The sequence below is a fragment of the Chenopodium quinoa genome, unplaced genomic scaffold (assembly GCF_001683475.1).
Source record: "Chenopodium quinoa cultivar QQ74 unplaced genomic scaffold, ASM168347v1, whole genome shotgun sequence".
Lineage (NCBI taxonomy): Eukaryota > Viridiplantae > Streptophyta > Magnoliopsida > Caryophyllales > Amaranthaceae > Chenopodium > Chenopodium quinoa.
The window spans coordinates 11,131,794-11,140,424 of NW_018742204.1; the positions used below are offsets into that span (position 1 = coordinate 11,131,794).

The window sequence follows — 8,631 nt, forward strand, 5'->3', positions numbered from 1 at the left end:
TGAAATCGGTTTTTAATTAATTAGTAAAGATAATTGGTTTTAATCTGTAAAAATAATTTATATTTAGTAAAAATAAATTAACCCCACTTACATCTTGTTGTTCCCTCTAGGTTTTTTCCTTGGGAGGGTTTTTTGGTTTCCTCTAGGGTTTTCCCTTGGGGGGGTTTTCTAGCCTCCAGTGCTAGATTTTTTTTTTTTGCTCTTTTGAAGGTTTTCCTTCGTTCTTCTCCTTTTTTTTCTCTTCACTTCCATCTCTTTTCTTCTGATCTCAATTGTAAATTCTTGTAGGGGGCTTCCATCTCTTTTGGATATTCGAAATATATGATTTTCTAAATAAAAAAAATGTTTAATTGTAAAATTTAACTAATCTAAATATTATACTAAAAGACAAGCGCCTCAATGTGAGGATGACAAATGTCACTCTCTCATTGGCTTATCTTAAGTATAAAATGTATCTATATAATTACTGTTTACATATTCAATAAGCATAGTTATTTTTGTTAAACTTCAAACAATAAAAACAAGTTTCTATCCACATATAAGATTTTCATGATTTCCTAACATAAATATTGATTTAATTTTTTTATAATAAATATATACTTTCCAATACTACAAATAATCCATAAAGTCTTTCCAATCTTTATTTATAGTCAATTTAAGAATAATAACTAATTTGAAACAATATGATTATAGTGGTATAATTAAGGAAACAAATATTTCGTATTTTGAAAGGCTAATATTTTTTTTATGAAAATTAAATAAAATCGATATAATTTAGTTTGACGTCAATTATGAAATCAATACAAACATTTAAAAAAAATCAGATGTACAATAAAATATTGTGCACCTATTATAAAAGCTACCCTGTAATGAATGAAAGTTATTTATGCTTTATTGATAAAAGTTACCCAAAATAGTCTACAAGTTATCCTAAATTCAATTCAAGTAATCGGTTGAATACAAAAGTTTTTGATAAAGATACAAAATAGTGTAAAAATTACTTTTATCGTTTGTTGTACTCCTTGACAAATACTTAATGCTGAGCCGAAATGTTGTCTTGGAAAAAAATACATAATCTTGAACAAAAATTTAATTTTAATCGGCCTTTCATTTTCTATACAATGTCTTTTACAATGACCTTTTGTTTTTCTTGCAATTAAAAAAAAAAAAACTGAACCAATAACCAATCTAAACAAGAAGAATAAATGTTAAATTGAATTAGACATTTGACGGAAAAAGGATAGATATAAAATGTATTATAACTATTACTCGTGTTTTAAATTGTAATATTCGTATTAACAATGCTATTACTTATGAATTTTTTTTATAAAAACTAACATTTTGATTTAAAAATCGTGCATTGCTCATGTACTATACTAGATATACAACAATCATGTGCAATAATTTATGTTGTTTTATACATAATAATACTTTTAACTATAATAATATGTATATATAATATAATATTTTTTATAATATAAAAAAGTATATGTATATATTATAATATTTTATAACACGTGTCCTCCATACCAAGTGTTTGGTTGTTGGTGTAGTGGTGATTGAGACTACACTTGGTAAGGAGGACCTGTGTTTGCTCCCCTGCAACAACAATCGGAAGGGGAGTGGAACCTAATAGCCTAGAACAGATCCTCAAATCTGGATTAGCCCAAAGAGTGGACCGGATAGACACCCAAAACTCAATGCATATATGACGGGAATTAACTTATCCTTTATCTATCTTATACAAAACTCCAAAGTCTAAATTTTTTTTCTAAATATAATAATAACATTTGTAAATTTTTGTTAATATGAAAGATATAAACCTATCAAAATGTATATATAGTTAAATTGTTTAATAACTTATATCGAATGCGTAGTTTTATTAAAATTATTTGCATATAATCAATAAATGTGTTGGATGTTGTGTAACTATGAAATGTCCAAAACTTTAGTTGAGGGACTTTGATTTAGTGATTGTACGGAAAAAAGATATTGACTTTGATCTTGAAACCTAATAGTCTAATAAATTCTAAATAGAAAAATTAAAACAAAAGGAAATGAAAATAGTAAATGGCTTTAAATATTGAAATAAACATAACCTTTTAAATCAATTTAGCGAATTCAAGAGACAATTTTAAGGCTTTTAAAATTAAATGGGGGAAAATATATGTAAAAAGAACATTTTTAGATATATAAATGTCCATGCACTATTATAAGAGTTTTGTTAACCATTTTATAATTAAGGTAGGGATAAATCTTAGTAATATATACTCCGTATATTTTATTTATATATTAGTATCCATATCTATATACGAAGTATTTGTGTTGTATATTAAATTTAATTTAATCAGCTGTTGGTTATATATATGACTATTATATAATATATAGTTTTTGGCACAATGCTTAACTTAGGAAAATATATGTTCTGGTAGGTCAAATATATATAAGGTTATTATTGTGTCTATAGATTTAATGAGTGCGACGGGTAAATAAAACATGTATATATAAGATTGATTGTAGCTACTGATGCGGATGGTATGATAAGAAAATTTTAGTTTTTTTCAACAAGAGATATAAATAAATTAGTTCACTTCTTATATAGCTATGTGGAGTATTATTAAATTATTTTTCAATTAATAAAATAACATTATAAAAAATTAAAAGAAATTCAAATAACATAGAATACTATTCAAATAACATTTCTTTAATTTTTTTTTATTGACCATTAGTAATCAAGTCCCTTAATAGCAAATGAATTACCTTTGTTTTCATTTTTATTTTTCCTACGGGTTTAATAATTTGATTTATAAACCGTGCATCGCACGGACACTATACTAGTTAAGATACTAATATAGCTAGTACAAAGTCTAAGCCCGAAGTTGAAATTAGGTAAGGCCTAAAAAAAGGCATAAGATCCAAGTACATGAAAACTATTGTTAGAGTTAGATCTTGTTTTTATAACAACGAGGAAGTAGAAATGAAGTTTGGATATGCATTAGCAAATGCATATTTAACAGAACAATGCTTCCTTTCAACGGGGTGGGGCCCGGTAAACAATAAAAAGTGAAGTATATGCAAAATAAAAAGAAAAAAGGTTGTATATTGATATATGGTATAATACATTAGATATATAAAGTTACTTTTTTGATTTTTTATTTGCTTTTGACCCATTTGAAGTACTCGATCATTCTGTGTAAAAAAAAGTACTCAGTCATTTCTTATTTCACCATTTTCAACCCATATTTCACCATTTTCAACCATTTTTAACCATTTGAGCTCATTAAAGTTTGAAAATGGCAAAGAAGATATTAGTGATAAAGGATCCGATTTTTAAAAACGGTTAGGAGGAATGTGATGAACTCGTAGGCGATGGTAATAAATCCGGTGGTGGTACTGCTCTGATTTGAGCTCATTTATTCAGATGTCGACCTCAATCTTCTTCCCGATTCTCAAAAACCTAAAAAAATTTCTCTAATTTCATACAAGGTATCTCTGATTTTGCAATTGTTTTCTTTTAATTTGATTTCACTCTCTTAGGGTTTGATACTTGTTGGAAATGATCAATGATGTAATGAGGACTAATATCCGAAATTGATTTCTTTTGAATTGAAGTATAAGGTAATGGTGGGGTTTAGTTCAAGTTTCTAGGTTGATGAATTTTTTTGGGAAATTTAATTGTTACGTTTTTAGGGTATGATGACATTTTTAATTTTTATGAAGTGGGGTATGATTTTTTAAATTTTACTATGTTTATTTTAGATTTATCTGGGGTAAATTTGTGATTATGTGGTTCTGAGTTTGTGTCTCAGACTTAGGATTGATAATGTGGATTGTTATTGCTTCTTAATTTTTTTAAAGTTGACAATTTATAGGAAAAATTATTGATTTAATGATTTTGGCTTGAAGATGTAAGTATTTGATGGAGTTGTAAAGTGATATATTAAGATTATAATTTATAGTTTGTCTACTATAGTTAGCCTATTTGGCAAATTCCATTTAGATCAGCCAATCTTGAGATGGGGTAGAAGAATATGTTCTTAGTGATTTGGAAAGTATAAGGGTTCAGGAGGTAGAGAAGTCCCTAGCCTCGATTCTACCTGGCCTCCTTATTACTTTGAGGGGATGTTTTATTTCTCTAAACAAATTTCCATGGTAGAGATTGTTGGTGGGACTTTTGAATTTTGATGGTGTAGACACCCATTTGTGTCTCCCCAAAACCAAACTCAGTGATGAGTACCTTTCGCGTTGAATCATAATCGAATAAAGCGAAAGTGTGGAAGGTTTAGTGTTGCGGATAGCTTTAATTTCTTTTCTCTTCTTTCTGTTTTTAAAAACTTATTCAAAGAAAACAGCCAATCCAGTTTGGTTGGCCCATGATATGGGTCCGATAGTAGTGTAGTTGGGTGGGGCTTGACAAGACCTTTCCGACGATATATTATAAGCCTAATTCCGATGAATATTGAGCAAGTTATGGCCAATTTACTAAACTGGGCCCGGTTTGAGCCTTATATGCGGCCCAATGATCTAGGGGAGGGCCTAATATGATTTATCATTCCTAATGCAATTAGGATTGGTTTTAGTCTTCTAGATTCTTCTAGAAGGTTCTTTTCATTCCTAATTCAATTAGCATTGATAAATTGACTTTTGTTGACTTTTCAGAGTTTTAATTAAAATCAAAGAACATTTTTGAGGAAAAAATACGATTTTATCCTCCTGTACGGCAAAATTTATCTGATTTTAGAAAACGCGTTAAAAACAGGATTAGCGCCTAACGCCAGACACTGGCGCTAATGTTGGCGCCTGGTGCCAGCTCTGTTTTCTGTGCGCCAGACTCTGTTTTAATAATTTTATCTTTTTGGCTGGTTTTCTCTATAAATAACGTATTAAAAACTCCGTTTTCGATAACCAGTTTTCAATTATAATCACCTACAACCAGTTTTCATTCTCATTCTTTTCTAATCATTCACCAATTCTCTCTATTTTCATTCACCGACTCTCATTAAGATTTTCCTTGATTACTTTCTTTCTCTTTTTCTAAACTAGCTTTTTATATACAAAATTCCGCATTCATTAGATCTAGAAACACCTAGCCATATTCGAAGTTGCCTTCGCCCTAGACGTGAAAGATTTTAATTTCTGAGGGTTTGGTCCCAAATCTCTCTTTCAATTATTTAATTTAACTGTTTGTTTATATTTTCCTTGATGTTACTAACGCGTGTATTTTGTTATTAGAAAGAGGTACGAGGCATCAAAGTAAGTACTTTAATGGTTTTATTGTTATTATGATATAGAAATTATGTCTAGGTTGTTATTATGATTCCTAGTATCATGTTAGGATGCTTGATGTTTTGAATGACAACAACAAATTCCTAGTATCATGTTTAGGGTAAAGAATATAATGTCAATTATGATTTCTATGATGTCTTTTATGTTCTTCCTAATATTTATGATTGTTAGTATCATGTTAGGGATAATATTTGATTTTTATTGCTTAGTGACATGCTAGAGTTTGTTATTAATCTTGTTAGTATCATGCCTAGGATCTTGCTATTATTATGCTTTAACATGATTATGATTATGATTATGATTATGATTATGATTATGATTATGATTATGATTATTATAATTTATTTTTATTATGATGATTATAATTATTATTAATATTATTATTATTATGTTGCTTGATGATGTTTATTGTTATTGCTTGATCACGCCTTTATGCATGTTTAAAGGGAATCTATACTTGTAATCACGCTTAATAAGATAATTAATAATCTTGTTAGGGGGTTAATATGATTATAATTCAAGTGATCGCCAATAATAGTTTATTTGTGCATTAAAATTCAACCAACATAGATAAACAGGTTTAGGGTTAAACCTATTGATTGCATGTTAATCAGAAAACGCACATGAATACGATCAGAATAAAGTAGAGGCCTATTATTAGGGTAGGTTCAATCTCTTTTAGGTTGGATTTGTACCTTCATCCCCGAACCCTTATTTGGTTCATGACCTTATGGAGTTGACGATCTCTTGGATCGTTTGGGGGTGTAACCTTCACCCTATGAACGGTTTACAAGTTCCTAAAACTTGTTGGCGACTCTTTTGCTCTATCTTCTTCCCTTTTGGACGCCACCGTACTTTAGTGTATGATTACAGTGGGGTTCAAGCTATGGGATTAACGCTTGAAATTTATTCCCTACAGATGATACTGTTAAGAAAATATTGTTTAAGTTCTATTGGATGGGATAGGTCAAGACTAGTAGAGATGTTCATTTATAGCCTTAAAAGGATTGTTTATGAATATGTATTGAGTCATATTGGAGAATGTGGGATCATGGTTGATACTTCAATTTAGCGTGATACAATTGTTAAGTTATTCCTTAGCTTCAGGATGAAATTTTACAATGGATGTTTGCCTTGATGACCTGTAAACTTAATTACCATTCAACAATAATAATGTTTTCACAAAAGACAATGTTGGGGTGGTGCTGTGATAGCCTCCAATCTGTTGAAATGAATCAAATTAGACATTAGATATTTGGTGTTTCCAATATATAGGTGAATACGTAGTATAAAATTTTATGTTTGACTTAGTTACATATTGATGATTTGATGGTTTGGAAGAAGCGCGTTGGTGCATGTAGCTTTTGCGCAAGAAGACTTCACATTTTTCATTGATCTAGAATTTATATTAATTTGTTGTAATTTGAATGATTCTTCCTTGGTTAATGTAGATGAGTGATAGTGAGCTGAGGAACAATTCATTATGATCATCTTATTATTCTATTAGTTTCAATTTTATTTATTTATTTTTATTTGATGCTTAATTTTTGCAGCCTAGCTATGAAGACCATGTACATTAGAAAAGGGCCACCTATGAGCATACGGTGAAGGGGCTGCTAAAATTGGAAGGGGTATGCCAATGAGCACAAAGTGAAGGGGCTGCTGAAATTGGAAAAGGCAAGGGTCTGGAAGAGATGAATTTTAAAAGTATAAATCAATGTAATCTATAGATATTACATATTACTTGTATAAATGTTAATCAAATTATAAAGATGAACTGTGTTTTTGTTTGGATCAAATAATTTACATTTTACAAAAATCAAATTAAATAAGTTTTTTTTTAAAAAAAAAATTAAGACCTCAGACAATTCTACCAACCTCAGACGCGCGCCCGATTGGGTGGTGACTGCTCGATCGGGCAGCAGATTATAGCCAACCCAGTATTGCTTGCGCGCCTGATCGGGCTGTGCTAGCTCGATAGGGCGGCTTTGCGGCGTCTGATAATTTCCCCTTTGAATTCAGTCATCTTCCTTGTTCCAATTGAACATGATATGCTGCTGCTACTTGGGTTATGTTCTTGTTCTAATCCTTGTTTAATCAATTACAATACCATATCCTAAGCAATTAATTATACAACATGGAATTTATCGTAAATACTCTAAATCATTCAACAATCCTCCCCAATTTAGAGTATTTAACAAGACTCATTGCAAATAACATTATCATCACAAAACAATCTTATGCATAAATGAAAGTGTACAAAGACTTGAACTCCCACTTAGTGCAACATACAATTCAAGAATCTGTATCCATTTGGTATCGTAAAACGTTTGAACCAAAAGCAACACATATTGGAAACTTGAAGATATTACACACATAAGATTAATTACTTAAATACATATTAACTTGACACTATAAGCCATATGTCCATATCTGTTCATAAGTAAATCAAAGCTATGTCCCTAATAGCTTCTTGAAGCGGCTAAGCCTCGTACTTACATAGGTAGACTTCCAACATGCTCATGTGACCAAATCACTTTATCAGGAATTCAATTAAGTTTAAAACAACTCTTTACATCACAGTAAACCGGAACTTTACCCTGGATGAATAAACAAGTTCCCAATCATCAAATAAGAGAATTGATCTCATTGAACTTAAGACCCAACGTCTTATTGAGTGTTAAGTTGAGATCCTCCTAATTGTGATTATTTAGGGCTCCAATCCTAATCCGATTGCCATCCTATTGTTAACATCTCTAGCCAATGCCTTTGTAAAATAATCGGAGAGATTTAGATTCGTTCGAACATAATCAATAGTGATCACACTATCCTTGATAAGCCCTTGGATGTATCTATGTCGTACTCCAATGTGCCTTAACTTACCATTATAAACTTGGCTATAAGCCCTTGCCAAGGTAGTATTGTTATCACAATGTATCTGTAGGGAATATTTTAAGCTTTAATCCCACTAGCTCGAACCCCACTGTGATCATACACTAAAGTACGGTGGCGTCCAAAAGGGAAAGAAGATAGAGCAAAAGAGTCGCCAACAAGTTTTTTAAGAACTTGTAAACCGTTCACAGGGTGAAGGTTACACCCCTTAACGATCCAAGAGATCGTCAACTCCATAAGGTCTATAACCAAATAAGGGTTCGAGGATGAAGGTACAAATCCAACCTAAAAGAGATTGAACCTGCCCTAATAATAGGCCTCTACTTTATTCTGATCGTATTCATGTGCGCTTTTTAATTAACATGCAATCAATAGATTAACCCTAAACCTGTTTATCTATGTTGGTTGAATTTAATGCACACATAAATCTATTATTGGCGATCACTTGAAATT

At 30.6% G+C, this 8,631-nt stretch overlaps 1 long non-coding RNA gene across 1 annotated transcript; it reads left to right on the forward strand.

The window, feature by feature from the left end:
- The first annotated feature begins 3,063 nt into the window (after window positions 1-3,063).
- LOC110718291 lies at window positions 3,064-7,075 on the forward strand. Its single transcript, XR_002510893.1, has 3 exons — window positions 3,064-3,486; window positions 5,233-5,253; window positions 6,840-7,075. It is a non-coding gene; the product is annotated as an uncharacterized LOC110718291 (long non-coding RNA).
- Window positions 7,076-8,631: the final 1,556 nt, after the last annotated feature.